The sequence below is a fragment of the Nicotiana attenuata genome, unplaced genomic scaffold (assembly GCF_001879085.1).
Source record: "Nicotiana attenuata strain UT unplaced genomic scaffold, NIATTr2, whole genome shotgun sequence".
NCBI lineage: Eukaryota > Viridiplantae > Streptophyta > Magnoliopsida > Solanales > Solanaceae > Nicotiana > Nicotiana attenuata.
The window spans coordinates 273,221-288,124 of NW_017670530.1; positions in this window are offsets into that span (position 1 = coordinate 273,221).

A 14,904-nucleotide genomic window follows, 5' to 3' on the forward strand; every position below is an offset into this window, starting at 1 on the left:
AAAATCTCAACTTAGGGATTGGAGCCCTAATGTTGGAAAAAAGGCGACTAGGGAATGGAGGCCCTATCTCTAAAATTTCAACTCAGGGATTGGAGCCCTTATGTTGGCAAAGGGCGACAAGGGAATGGAGGCCCTATGCCTTAAAAATCTCAACTCAGGGATTGGAGCCCTAATCTTGGCAAAAGGCGACTAGGGAATGGAGGCCCTATGTCTAAAAAATCTCAACTCAGAGATTGGATCCCTAATGTTGGCAAAAAGGCGACTAGGGAATGGAGGCCCCATGTCTAAAATCTCAACTTAGGGGTTGGAGCCCTAATGTTGGCAAAAGGCGACTAGGGAATGGAGGCCCTATGTCTAGAAAATGTCAACTCAGGGATTGGAGCCCTAATGTTGGCAAAAAGGCGACTAGGGAATGGAGGCCCTATGTCTAAAAAATCTCAACTCAGGGGTTGGAGCCCTAATGTTGGTTAAAAAGGCGACTAGGGAATGGAGGCCCTATGTCTAAAAAATCTCAACTCAGGGATTGGAGCCCTAATGTTGGCAAAATAGGCGACTAGCGAATGGAGGCCCTATGTCTAAAAACCTCAACTTAGGGATTAAAGCCCTAATGTTGGCAAAAATGCGACTAGGGAATGGAGACCCTATGTCTAAAATCTCAACTTAGGATTGGAGCCCTAATGGTTGCAAAAAGGCGACTAGGGAATGAAGGCCCTGTGTCTAAAATCTCAACTTAGGGTTGGAGCCCTAATGTTGGCAAAAGGCGACAAGGGAATGGAGGCCCTATGTCTAAAAAATCTCAACTCAGGGATTGGATCCCTAATGTTCGCAAAAAGGCGACTAGGGAATGGTGGTCCTATGTCTAAAATCTCAACTTAGGGATTGGAGGCCTAATGTTGGCAAAAGGCCACTAGGGAATGGAGGCCCTATAATTAAAAAATCTCAACTTAGGGATTGGAGCCCTAATGTTGGCAAAAAAGGCGACTAGGGAATGGAGGCCCTATGTCTAAAAAATCTCAACTCAGGGATTGGAGCCCTAATGTTGGCAAAAAGGCGACTAGGGAATGGAGGCCCTATGTCTAAAATCTCAACTCAGGATTGGAGCCCTAACGTTGGCAAAAAGGCGACTAGGGAATGGAGGCCCTATGTCTAAAAATCTCAACTTAGGGATTGGAGCCCTAATGTTGGCAAAAGGCGACTAGGGAATGGAGGCCCTATGTCTAAAAATGTCAACTCATGGATTGGAGCCCTAATGTTGGCCAAAAGGCGACTAGGGAATGGAGGCACTATGTCTAAAAAATCTCAACTTAGGGATTGGAGCCCTAATGTTGGCAAAAAAGGAGACTAGGGATTGGAGGCCCTATGTCTAAAAATCTCAACTTAGGGATTGGAGCCCTAATGTTGGCAAAAAGGCGACTACGGAATGGAGGCCCTATGTCAAAAAATCTCAACTCAGTGATTGGAGCCCTAATGTTGGCAAAAAGGCGACTAGGGAATGGAGGCCATGTGTCTAAGATCTCAACTTAGGGATGGATCCCTAATGTTGGCAAAAGGCGACTAGGGAATGTAGGCTCTACGTTTCAAAAATCTAAACTTAGGGATTGGAGCTCTAATGTTGGCAAAAAGGCGACTAGGGAATGTAGGCCCTATGTCTAAAATCTCAACTTAGGTATTGGAGCCCTAATGTTGGCAAAAGGCCACTAGGGAATGGAGGCCCTATAATTAAAAAATCTCAACTCAGGGATTGGAGCCCTAATGTTGGCAAAAAGGCGACTAGGGAATGGAGGCCCTATGTCTAAAATCTCAACTTAGGGATTGGAGCCCTAATGTTGGCAAAAAGGCGACTAGGGAATGGAGGCCCTATGTCTAAAATCTCAACTTAGGAAATGGAGCCCTAATGTTGGCAGAAAGGCAACTAGGGAATGGAGGCCCTATGTGTAAAATCTCAACTTAGGGATTGGAGCCCTAATGTTGGCAAAAGGCGACTAGGTAATGTAGGCCCTATGTCTAAAAAATCTCAACTCAGGCATTGGTGCCCTAATGTTGGCCAAAAAGGCGACTAGGGAATGGAGGCAATATGTGCCCTAATGTTGGCAAAAAGGCGACTAGGGAATGGAGGCCCTATGTCTAAAATCTCAACTTAGGGATTGGAGCCCTAATGTTGGCAAAAGGCGACTAGGGAATGGAGGCCCTATGTCTAGAAAATATCAACTCAGGGATTGGAGCCCTAATGTTGGCAAAAAGGCGACTAGGGAATGGAGGCTTTATGTCTAAAAAATCTCAACTCAGGGGTTGGAGCCCTAATGTTGGTTAAAAAGGCGACTAGGGAATGAAGGCCCTATGTCTAAAAAATCTCAACTCAGGGATTGGAGCCCTAATGTTGGCAAAATAGGCGACTAGCGTATGGAGGCCCTATGTCTAAAAACCTCAACTTAGGGATTAAAGCCCTAATGTTGGCAAAAATGCGACTAGGGAATGGAGACCCTATGTCTAAAATCTCAACTTAGGATTGGAGCCCTAATGGTTGCAAAAAGGCGACTAGGGAATGAAGGCCCTGTGTCTAAAATCTCAACTTAGGGTTGGAGCCCTAATGTTGGCAAAAGGCGACAAGGGAATGGAGGCCCTATGTCTAAAAAAATCACAACTCAGGGATTGGATCCCTAATGTTCGCAAAAAGGCGACTAGGGAATGGTGGTCCTATGTCTAAAATCTCAACTTAGGGATTGGAGCCCTAATGTTGGCAAAAAAGGCGACTAGGGAATGGAGGCCCTATGTCTAAAAAGGCACAACTCAGGGATTGGAGCCCTAATGTTTGCAAAAGACTACTAGGGAATGGAGGCCCTATGTCTAAAAATCACAACTCAGGGATTGGAACCCTAATGTTGGCAAAAAGGCGACTAGGGAATGGAGGCCCTATGTCTATAAAATCTCAACTCAGGGATTGGAGCCCTAATGTTGGAAAAAAAGCGACTAGGGAATGGAGGCCCTATGTCTAAAATCTCAACATAGGGATTGGAGCCCTAATGTTGGCAAAAAGGCGACTACGGAATGGAGGCCCTATGTCTATAATCTCAATTCAGGGATTGGAGCCCTAATGTTAGCGAAAAGGCGACTAGGGAATGGAGGCCCTATGTCTATAAATCTCAACTTAGGGATTGGAGCCCTAATGTTGGCAAAAAGGCGATTAGGGAATGGAGGCCCTATGCCTAAAAATCTCAACTTAGGGATTGGAGCCCTAATGTTGGCAAAAAGGCGACTTGGGAATGGAGGCTCTACGTCTAAAATCTCAACTTAGGGATTGGAGCCCTAATGTTGGCAAAAAGGCGACTAGGGAATGGAGGCCCTATGTCTAAAAATCTCAACTCAGGGATTGGAGCCCTAATGGTTGCAAAAAGGCGACTAGGGAATGGAGGCCCTGTGTCTAAAATCTCAACTTAGGGTTGGAGCCCTAATGTTGGCAAAAGGCGACTAGGGAATGGAGGCCCTATGTATAAAAAATCTCAACTCAGGGATTGGAGCCCTAATGTGTGCAAAAAGGCGACTAGGGAATGGAGGCCCTATGTCTAAAATCTCAACTTAGGGATTGGAGCCCTAATGTTGGCAAAAAGGCGACTAGGGAATGGAGGCCCTATCTCTAAAATTTCAACTCAGGGATTGGAGCCCTAATGTTGGCAATGGAGGTCCGATGCCTAAAAAATCTCAACTCAGGGATTGGAGCCCTAATGTTGGCAAAAAGGTGACTAGGGAATGGAGGCCCTGTGTCTAAAATCTCAACTTAGGGTTGGAGCCCTAATGTTGGCAAAAAGGCGACTAGGGAATGGAGGCCCTATGTCTATAAAATCTCAACTCAGGGATTGGAGCCCTAATGTTGGCGAAAGGCGACTAGGGAATGGAGGCCCTATGTCTAAAAATCTCAACTTACGGATTGGAGCCCTAATGTTTGCAAAAGGCGACTAGGGAATGGAGGCCCTATGTCTAAAAATCTCAACTTAGGGATTGGAGCCCTAATGTTGGCAAAAAGGCGACTAGGGAATGGAGGCCCTATGTCTAAAATCTCAACTTAGGGATTGGAGCCCTAATGTTGGCAAAAGGAGACTAGGGAATGGAGGCCCTATGTCTAAAAATCTCAACTTAGGGATTGGAGCCCTAATGTTGGCAAAAAGGCGACTAGGGAATGGAGGCCCTATGTCTAAAAAATCTCAACTCAGGGATTGGAGCCCTAATGTTTGCAAAAAGGCGACTAGGGAATGGAGGCCCTATGTCTAAAATCTCAACTTAGGGATTGGAGCCCTAATGTTGGCAAAAGGCGACTAGGGAATGGAGGCCCTATGTCTAAAAAATCTCAACTCAAGGATTGGAGCCCTAATGTTGGCAAAAAGGCGTCCAGGGAATGGTGGCCCTATGTCTAAAAATCTCAACTCAGGGATTGGATCGCTAAGGTTGGCAAAAAAGGCGACTAGGGAATGGAGGCCCTATGTCTAAAAATCTCAACTCAGGGATTGGAGCCCTAATGTTGGTAAAAAGGCGACTAGGTGGAGACCCTATGTCTAAAGACTCAACTTAGGGATTGGAGCCCTAATATTGGCAAAAGCGTAAAAGTTGAGATTGGGGTTCTAAGCTACCATTTTTTTTGAATTTTCTTCTTATCTTCTATTTTTTTGCATTTCATTTTCCCTTTTTTTTAATTTAACGGAATGAGTAAGTGCGGGAAAAACTTGGAGGGGACTTTCCTTTTATGGATTGTTGCTGCAAAGCTTTTTTATTGCACTTGCGCACTTCTTTTTCCTTTTTTTTGGTTGCACCTGCTTCTTGCACGGATGCTTTGGATTGCACCTGTTTCAAATTTTCAAACAAAGAACAATTGTTAGTTTGAAACGGTGGTTGGTTTTGTGGCCTTGATTGTTTTTTGATCACTTGATCTCGGCCCTTAGAACCTTTGGTTTTTTCCAGATTTTGCCATAACGGTTGGTTGGTGGAACTCAACCTTTTCGACTTTATATTGCCTTCGTAGGCCTTTCCTTTCTGACTTCCTTTTCTTTTTTCTTCTTTTTTTTATTTTTATTTTCATTTTTTCCCTTTTCTTTTCTTTTCTTCGGAACATTGGGGAACTTTTGGCTCCTCAAACTTTGCTGCAACGGCTAGTCACAGGACTTAACCTCTTCCAACTTTATTTCGCCTTTGTAGGCCTTTCTTTTCTGGCTTCTTTCTTCCAACTTCAATTTCAGAGCATTTGGGGTACATTGGCTTCTTCAACTTTTTGCCAAGACGGTTAGCCACGTGGGACTCAACCTTGTCAACTTCAATTGCCTTTATAGGCGTTTTAATTTGATTTTCTCCTTCCAAGAGTTTTGATTTTGAAGCATCGGCCGCCATGGCTAGTTGGGGTCGACTTGATCCCCCTGACAAGGCTGGGTGCCTTTATGCACATTAACTTGCGCCAAATGAGAACTGAGTAAATCAGTCCTGCCATCCTTTCTTTGTCTTAGTTTCAGAACAGTGTTAGACCGAAAGGGATTCAAAGAAAACAAACAATAGAATGGAGAATGAGTTTAAAACAAGAAGTGTCCCTTTTGGGGAAAGGAAAGAAAGACTTATCTGGAGTACATGCGGGCTTCAATGAACATGACATGCCTTTTGGACTGGATGCCTAATCTGTGTAAACCGTCCGACTCTCAGAAATTCATCACAAATTTGCCTTGAAACCGAGAACCTTGCCAGGACTCTGTCGATGCCGATAGTTGTGAGGATCCTCTTTTCGATCAGGGACACCCTTTGCGGGTTTTCACGAGCTGACCTCTCTCATTTATCTTCTCACCATCGCCTTATAGTGCTCTTTGCGAGTTTTCACTAACAAGACTCTCTCATTTCAATTTCTCTGCTTACCGTCGCCTCACGGTGCCCGTGTGGGTTTTCACCAATAAGACTCTCTCATTTTTTTTCTCTCATTTGTTGTATTAGATCCAAATAACTCCATCCTCCCATTTTGAACCTCTTTGCCGATTGAGCAGAAGGACTTGAATAAGGTTTGGGGTAAAAAGAATTTGGATTGAATTATAACTTTGGAACCTTTCTGGCGAAACCATCGTCGGACCACTATAACATCTTCCCCAGTTTCATTTTTAAGGGGACTTTGGAGTTTTATTTTGGTGTGACTGGATCCCAAAGAGAGGCTGCCTACGTATCCTTTCGGAATCAAGTCGAACGTAGTTCAGGGAAACTTTATTTTTGATTTTCTTTTATTTTTCTGTTTTGTTTTGTTTTCCTTTCACTTTCTTTTTCCTTTCCTTTTCCACTTCTCTTTTTTTCATTTCATTTTCTTTCCCTTCTTTCTTTTTTTGTATTTTTCTTTTTCTTCTCTTTTTTTTTATTTCATTTTTTCAATCCATCCTTTTTTTTTCTTTTTTTTTTCTTTTTTTTTCACTAACACTCTCAGATTCCAAAGAGGGTAATCAAAGAAAGGTAACCGGCTCAAAGGGTTGGCAAGGGTTGATAGTGTTTGGGTAGCGAGAAAGAAAGTCTTCTTCATCCCAATCAGAGAACATTAATGCTATATAGAGGGTCCAGCATAGTACCTTTTGACTCCATTTGCACTGACAAATGTTTCAGGGACATTTCTTTCGATGTATCCCAAGTACAACGCACTCTTTCGGCAGTACTCTGGTTGCAATGTATGGACCTTTCCAATATGGAACCAATTTTCCTTCAGCTGTTCCAACTCTTTGTTTTATTTCTTTAGATTTATCTTCTTTGCATTCTGGCTCTTGACTCATTATTTCGAAGTCTGACAGCGTCTTAGGATCTGGGCATGCAGTCCGCAAGCATGTCATATTATTGAAATCTGCATTTAACAGAACTGGAAAGAGAATAAGAAAAACGATAAGATTAAGAAAAGAGACATTCCTGGACAATGAAATATTAATTTCATTTGATTTTTGATTTTTTTGATTTTTTTTTTCAATTTTTGAAGAGAGAAGGGTTTACATCGGAAAGTAAGATAATAGAGTAAAACATCCGGATCACACCCTGAGATAATCCGGACGTAGAAAGAATAGCAAGACTGGCTACCGGGACTCCCGTCTGACAGGGAACTTTCATGCTTGTCAACCGTTTTTTGACTTTTCTTCTGTCTCGGCAATGGCTGCAATGGCTTCAGTGCCGAATCAAATTTCTTATCTTCACAAGTCATTCCGACTAGTGGCACATTGGTGTGAGTAGGCAGAGGATTGTTCATCATGTTAGGAGCCTCTTCGTCCCGAAAAATGATTCTTCCCGCTTCAATCAAATCTTCATCTACCCTTTTGAGGGTCCAACAGTCCTGTGTATTGTGCCCTACTACTCCACAGTGGTATTCACATCTAGCATCAGCTCGGCGGGAGGGACTCGGGGTTTGGCCGGTTTGGGGCCACTGGCTGCAGGAAAACTCGCCTGACTAGCTTTGGAACAAACCCGAGTATGATTCACCAATATGGGTGAAGTGATTCCTTTTGAAAGGCTCTCTTGAGCGAGGATGGTACTGGGGAACATTTGATTGGGGATTATATGGAGCTTGGTAAGGATGGGCATTTCTGGGAGGTAGAGCTCGATTTTGTGTACAATGTTGTGGCCGCGTGCAAGGTTGCGCGTTCATCACCGCATACCAACAAAACCAACCACCTGAACAGAACCTGGGTAATTTGCTCACACCAACAAACTTGTTAGTTTTGAGACATTTAACATATAGGAAATCGCACGTTGGGATGCAATGCACCTAACAGCTAAATGCTTCTACCGTGTGTTTGAACGGTTGCATGTTTCATCCCGGCCTTAACTAACCCTTTCGGTATGTACCTCTCTTCTTTTATTTTTTCCTATGTTTAATCACTTTTGATTTTTTCACCTCGTTTTTGCCACTCTTTTATTTTTTGCACTCCCTTTTTCTCTTTTGTTTGTCACTTTTTTTTTTGTCGCTCCTTTTTTTCTACTCTTTTTTTCACTCTTTTTTCTTTTTTTTTCAATTTTTCTCTCTTTTTCTTTCAAATTATTTTCACTCAGTTTATTTTATAGCTATGATCGAATCCGATGGGGATTGCCTACGTATCATGACGCCGCATGAATCAGATCTCGCGTAGTTCGGAATATCTAGAATGGAGTAAATAAGCTAACTTTCTTTTTTTTTTTTTTTTTACTTTTTTATAAAACTCAGACCATGAAAGCTTTAAGGCAAAAGACAAACAATTTTTTTTTCAATTCTTTATTTGAATTTTCGAAAGAAATGCTTTAAAAGAAGAAAGGAAAGATTTTTTTTTTTGGATTTTTGATTTCGATTTTCTTTTATTTTTGAAAGAAAGACTTATAAAAATTTCTTTTCTTTTGATTGGAACTCTGGGTATTTCAAAAGTAAAACGAAGATATTTTTGTTTGAATTTTCATTTGTTTTCTCTTTTTCTAAAGAAGAAAGAAAATATTTTTGGATTTTGGAAGTTGCCTCTTAATTTTCGTAAGAGGGACTTTTAAGAAAATGTTTTGGATTTCTGAGTTTTTATTTATTTACAAAAGTACTTCTAAAGAAAAGCGAAAATATTTTAGGACTTCAACTTTTCAACAATTCTTTTTGACATTTACGAAAGAAAGACTTTTAAACAAGGAAAAGAATTTTTTTTTATTCTTTTTTTTCTGATTTATTTTTGACGTCTACGAAAGAAAGTCAAAAGCATGTGATGCAAATAATCGTTTTTACTAGGGATCCGGTATGAGGTATTGTTATACTAGGTTTAAAACCTGGGTGTATTATTCTAGACCTGGCTTACCCGAGCGGACAGCTCGGCCGAGGGGGGGCAGCGTACCGGGAATACAAATGCTTCATCGGCTTTGCAACTTGTCCGAACCTCGTTCTAAAATTTGATATGACTCTAATAGAAAAGTAGTTACACAAAGTGCACACTTCCCAGATGATTTAGAAGGCTCAGAGAGAAAAGGGTTTCGTAGCAATTTATATACAATCCAAACAATATCAAAGCGGTAAAAGCAGCATTCAGCACATTAGGCTTAACATGTAAAAATCAGATAAAACAAGCCAACTATAGCAGTTATTGTAAGCTCGAATTCTTAAACCCTGAACCAAAGTTCTGGGTTTGGATCCCCAGCAGAGTCGCCAGAGCTGTCACACCTCCTTTTTTACACAGCCGAACGTATATATAGGGAGTTTTTCCAATTAAAGTGACATTATTCGAAATGGAATTATTTATTCATTTTCTGTTCATACTCGCCACTTGGAATAGTTTGTTTTCTGGTGTCCCAAGTCACCGATTTATTTTAAAAATCCCAAATCGAGGAAAATTCGACTTTCCTTTTGAAGTCTGCGAACCAGAAATTCTGAATAAGGAATTCTGTTAACCCGAGGGAAGGTGTTAGGCACCCCCGGATTTCGTGGTTCTAGCACGGTCGCTTAAACTATCATAATTGGCCTATTATCTGATTTTAATACATGTTTTAAAAATCACGTTTTCACATAAGTCTCCATCCCAGCTTCTAGGAAGCTTCCTAAGTTGGTTACTAGAGATTCCTTCACCTAAAATTCCTAGACTACCCCTTAAAACCCCTGCTATTTACTTCAGAAATCTCATGGGTCAAGTTGACCCAATGGTTCAGACATGGGCCTTCGAAGACCCGGGCTAATCCCATATTTGGCTTCTGATTTTCAAAGCCCAAAAAACTCAAATCAAAGCTAAAGGAAAACCACAGAATAACAGACTAAAAAAGTTGCAAAAGTCGGCATTCTTTTCTTTTAAAAAGAAGAAATAAACAGAAAGTAAGACTAACACGAAAATTAAAGGCAATATGCACTTAACAAGTTTTCTTTTCTTTTAACTTTAAGGATGCAAACAGAAATCAATTCAAACAAAATGAAACAAAATAAAGAAAATAACGGATGAAATAGACAGAGATGGAGGAGGAAAATAAACATAATAAAATGAAGAACAAAAAACAAAGAAGAATACCTACAATAGGGCTCGGTCAGTAGAAATTGAAAAAGAACTATTCAAACTTCCAAATTTTCGGTCGTGTTTGACATTAAGCACATTCGAATAAAATCAACCTAGACCTTAACTTTCACTATAATCTTGATTTGGGGGTTTTTTGGGATTTTAGGGTTCGAACCAGATTTAAGATTCGAGGGGTTCTGGGCAGATTCGAGAAAAATTGGTTTGGGATTAGGAAAAGAGATGATGTGAGGGTCTTGTGGTGTGGATTTGGGGTCGATTGGGGATGGTTCCATCGGCTAGAGACGGTGGAAAATGAGGGGCGGCGCTCTAGGGTTCATGGTCTGAAGAGGGAGATGGGGTGAGAGACAGAGAGTGAGAGAATTGGTTTGGGGGTTGGTTTCAGTTCCGACAATTAAATGTAATGGATCGACCAGTTCTGGGTCGTTGGATTGATGAGATCCAACGGCTGAGGTCAACGTGAGATAAAACGAGGTCGTTTGGGTCGCTGAGGGGGTTTGTACCGGGTAAAGGGACGGGTTTGGGCTGGTTTTAAAGGGTAAAGGGTGCATTCGATTTGGGCTTGGGGAATTCAACAGATTTGGCCCAAAATCAGGCTCTTTCTTTTGTTTTCCTTTTTTCTTTCAATTTCATTTCAAATTCAAATCTTTTTCTTTTCAAAATTAAAAATAAAGCCTAAATTAATCCCTAAACCAAATCAACCTACCAAATTAAATTAATTAACTCTAAACCATAACTAATTAAATACCAAATTAAAAGAAAACTACCAAAATTCGAAGCTACAAATTAAAAATGCAAAAATAAGTTATTTTTTGTGATTTTTTCCATTTTTTGTAAAACACTAATTTACTAATTAATATAAAAATGTAAAATTAAATCCTAAATGCAAATGCAATGTATTTTTGTATTTTTATGAATTAAACAAGATTAAACATGCACACAAAAATGCAAACAATCAGAAAAATTCTACAATAATTCCTAAAATAACAAATAATTAAAAGAAAAATCTAAATTTTGGGATTCTGTAGGAGTAATTCATGTAAGGCAAAAATTACGCGCTCACAATATACACGAGCTTTTGGGTATGTTTAACCCACAGTTACAGAGTGGTACGCTCGGGCTGAGTATGGCACCGGATGCCGGCCACGCCTCTTCAGGTTTGGGGCGTGACACTACATAAGGAGATCTTCGATCTTTCTATTTTCAAACAAAGTTCTGATTTTCATTTACAATATTGTGATATCTGTCCACCAGCTAGGCAAGTAGAGTTCCTTTTTTTCATTAGTGGCAGTAGTAAAACTATATCACCTTTTGCAATTAGTTCATCTAGATGTTTGGGTCCTCATAGGGTCACTACATACAATAGGATGAAGTATTTCGTACTACTGTAGATGATTACCCTAAATGGTCTTGTACATTGCTGATGAGAGTTAAATCAGATTTTTTTTATTTCCTTAAATCCTTATTGCTATGATTTTAAATCAATTTGAATGCACAATTAAGATGTTTCGATCAGAAAATACGTCAGAATTTTTAATTGCGCTGTTGAAGATTTATTCAGATTGTATAGCATCACCCATCAAAGTTCATGTACTTATGCCCCACAGAAAAATAGAGTGATGGAGAGGAAATACCCATATATCCTTGAAACTTCAAGGGCTATTAAATTTCAGGATGTCTACCATCTAGATTTTGGGGTTGCTCCATTGAGGCAGTTGTGTATATTATTAATAGGGTTCCCTCTATTGTATTGCTATAACAGGTCTCCCTTTGAGATATTATATCACAGGGCTCCCTCTTTATCTCATATGAAGGTGATTGGTTGCATATGTTTTTCCCCCGCTTTACCTTGGCAGGACAAATTCTGTCTTAGGGACATTATTCGTCTTGCTTGGCTATGTCATTTATAAAAAAGGATATAAGTTGTTGGATCTTAACAACAAGATCATGTTTATTAGTAGGTATGTGGTGTTCCACATATCTGTCTTTCCTTTTCAAGGTCCGCTAACGATTCAGATCCTTATCCAGGAATAAGACAATACACTCATGATGATTCTGATATCACGATTGCTCCATTACCTCGTCTTATCGATGTTGTTCACTCTTCTCAAAATTCTATTCTAGCAGGTTCTACAGAGTTAGATATAGTGGTTACCTCTCCATTGATTGCAGAGAATACTTTATCATGTTCCTTCTATTACAGAGTCTGTTTCCTCTACTGTGTCTGCTGCACCTCATTTACTTGAGAAGAAATATCTTCTGTCCCTGTCCTTAGGAAGTCTAGGAGGACTTCCAAACCTCTTATTTGTCTCAAAGACTTTGTTATGCCTGGTATCAAGCATGTTGCTCAATCTTATTTATACCATATATCAGATGGTTTGGCTTATGATACATTATCCTCTAAGTACAACAACTTTTTGTGTAGATTCTCAGCTATAATAGAGCCTAAGTTTTATGCTCAAACTTGCCAAAGACCCCAGATGGGTAGAGGTAATGTAGGCAGAAATCAATGCACTAGAAGACAATTATACATGAGAGTTAGTTTCGGAGAGGTAGAAGGGCTATAGGGTGTGGATGAGCTTACAAGATTAAATACGTAGCTACCTGAGAAGTAGAAAGATTCAAGGAAAAGTTGGTGGCTGAAGGGTATAGTCAACATGAGGGTTTGGATTATCACGAGACCTTCTCTCCTGTTGTAAAAATGTTAACTTCATTGCTGTTATTTTTGTGGCTGTTTTTAGGTGCTGGGAGATTCAGCAAATGGATGTTTATAATGTCTTTCTTCAAAGTGATTTAATTGAGGAGGTCTACATGGCTTTGCCTCAAGGTTTTGTTCACAGACAAGGCCAATTGCAGTTGTCACGACCCAAAACCCATAATGGGTCGCAATGATACCTAATGCTCCCATTACGCAAGCCCACAAATAAAACTAAAATTTACTAACCTCTTTTTAACCTTTAAAACAAAAGTTTTCCCTTTAAATAAACAAAGTAAGTGAGACCTCATGCATCTATACATACTATTTTCTCAACAAAATACCAGTGTGATAAATACATCGTCTGTAATGATAGCAATGATAAGTACAACAATACATAAGTGCTAATAGTCCCCAAAATCCGGTGCCACAAGTGTATGAGTGATCGTTGCCGACTCAACACTACACTAAAGTAGGAAGAGCGGGTCGCAATAGCTTTTACCCGAATAGTGGTTCGGGATCGAATTTTCACAGGGAGCTAGTAGTGGAGTTGTAATGTCTGTTTAGTCTAGAATTGCGGTTGTGCTTCTAATATCACTTCAAACATCTTTGGTTTTGATTTCTATATCTACCTTTATAAAGCTAATGATTGAATCTAAATTATGCTACAGGATATTGCCAAGTTGTAATTAATATAGAGAAAGGCACTAGGGTCGTGACATTACCTAGGTGGTTAACTAACGGGTAGATGCTACTAAGGATAGATTGACATATTTGGGGCTTATGCTATAACCGTTGCACAATTGTACCCACTCTCACACCTCTCGGTAGAGAGAGTGATTTTTCCCAATTGACTCTCTCGAGACCAATTGGGTAGGCCGATTAGACCAAGCAACTAGGGTTCAAGTAGGGTGATTACTCTCTCGAGGCTTAACCCGTTAATTGGGACTACCATTTCTCATGGGTCCATCACAATTCCTTGTTGGGTCAATTTTGGGGTCGTAGACTCTCTTTCTCAAGAAAAGTTAAACCCACCAAGCTAGATCAGTGTTTGCAACCACAAATCCTTATTTAAAACCTAAAATTAACCCAAATAGCAAACGCCCAATATCAATCTAACCTTAGATGGCAACACCCATCAATTACCCACACTAGGGTTGAGCCACAACCCTAGCTAGTGAGTTTAGCTACTCATGTTAGATGCAAAAATTAAAGAAATAGACGAAGAAGTAAACATATTAATTAATTGCTAGGAAGAAAATACAATATTGAAGAGCAAAAGCACCAAAAATGGCTAAACTATTCGGTCTCACGAGCTCAGCAGCTTCAGAAAAATAAAACTTAACCTAAAAATGGAAAAAGATCCTATTTATACTGGGCTGGAAAAACTGGACAAAAATATCCCTGCGGGGTCAGCGCAGACCGCGCAAACATGACCACGGCCGCACTGGCTCTTGAAATCTTGGTTTCTGCTTCTCTGAAGTTGAGGACCGCGGACCGCGTAAAAATGTAGCGCGGCCGTGGTGGAAGTTAGCGCGGCCGCACAGAAAAGGACGCGGGCCGCTTTGCTTGAAAGGGGTCAAAAGCCTGACCGCGGACTGCGTGGAAATGACCGCAGACACGTGGCCTTCCCCTTGAATATGCCATTCTCTGGACCTCCTCAACTTCCTTGATCTTTGACACTTGAGCAGCTTTCACTCTTTTCTGAGCCGATATTTGACTTTCGTCGCTTTGTCGATCAAACCTGCAATCAAGTACAACTTGTGAGCATTTTGGGACTATTTTGTAGCAATTTATAACTAAAGCGTAGGCAAGTAGGGGTACAAAACACATTAAAATCCTAACTTATCAACTCCCCCAAACTTAAGCCTTTGCTTGTCCTCAAGCAAACAAAATAAGACCCACCCCTTAAAGGAAAATCCAAGTAATTCCAGCTCCCCTATTGCAACCTCAACAAGCATCAATTGGGACTAACAATTGCCCTCAATACGAATGCATCATTAACACATTTAACTTTTGAAAAACCATGGATCAAATGTGATACAAGAGCATCAAGAGTTGACACATTTCATCAAAGAGCTTATCTCAATTACTTTGGTCACTGTGGAACCCAAACTCACACATCCTCAACTCTCCCTAAGCGATCCTCACCTTTTAGAGTTTTAACACACAAATCGAGGTTGATGGAGTTTCACTCATCTCTCTCAAGAAGAAGGTCACAAGTCCGGCTTT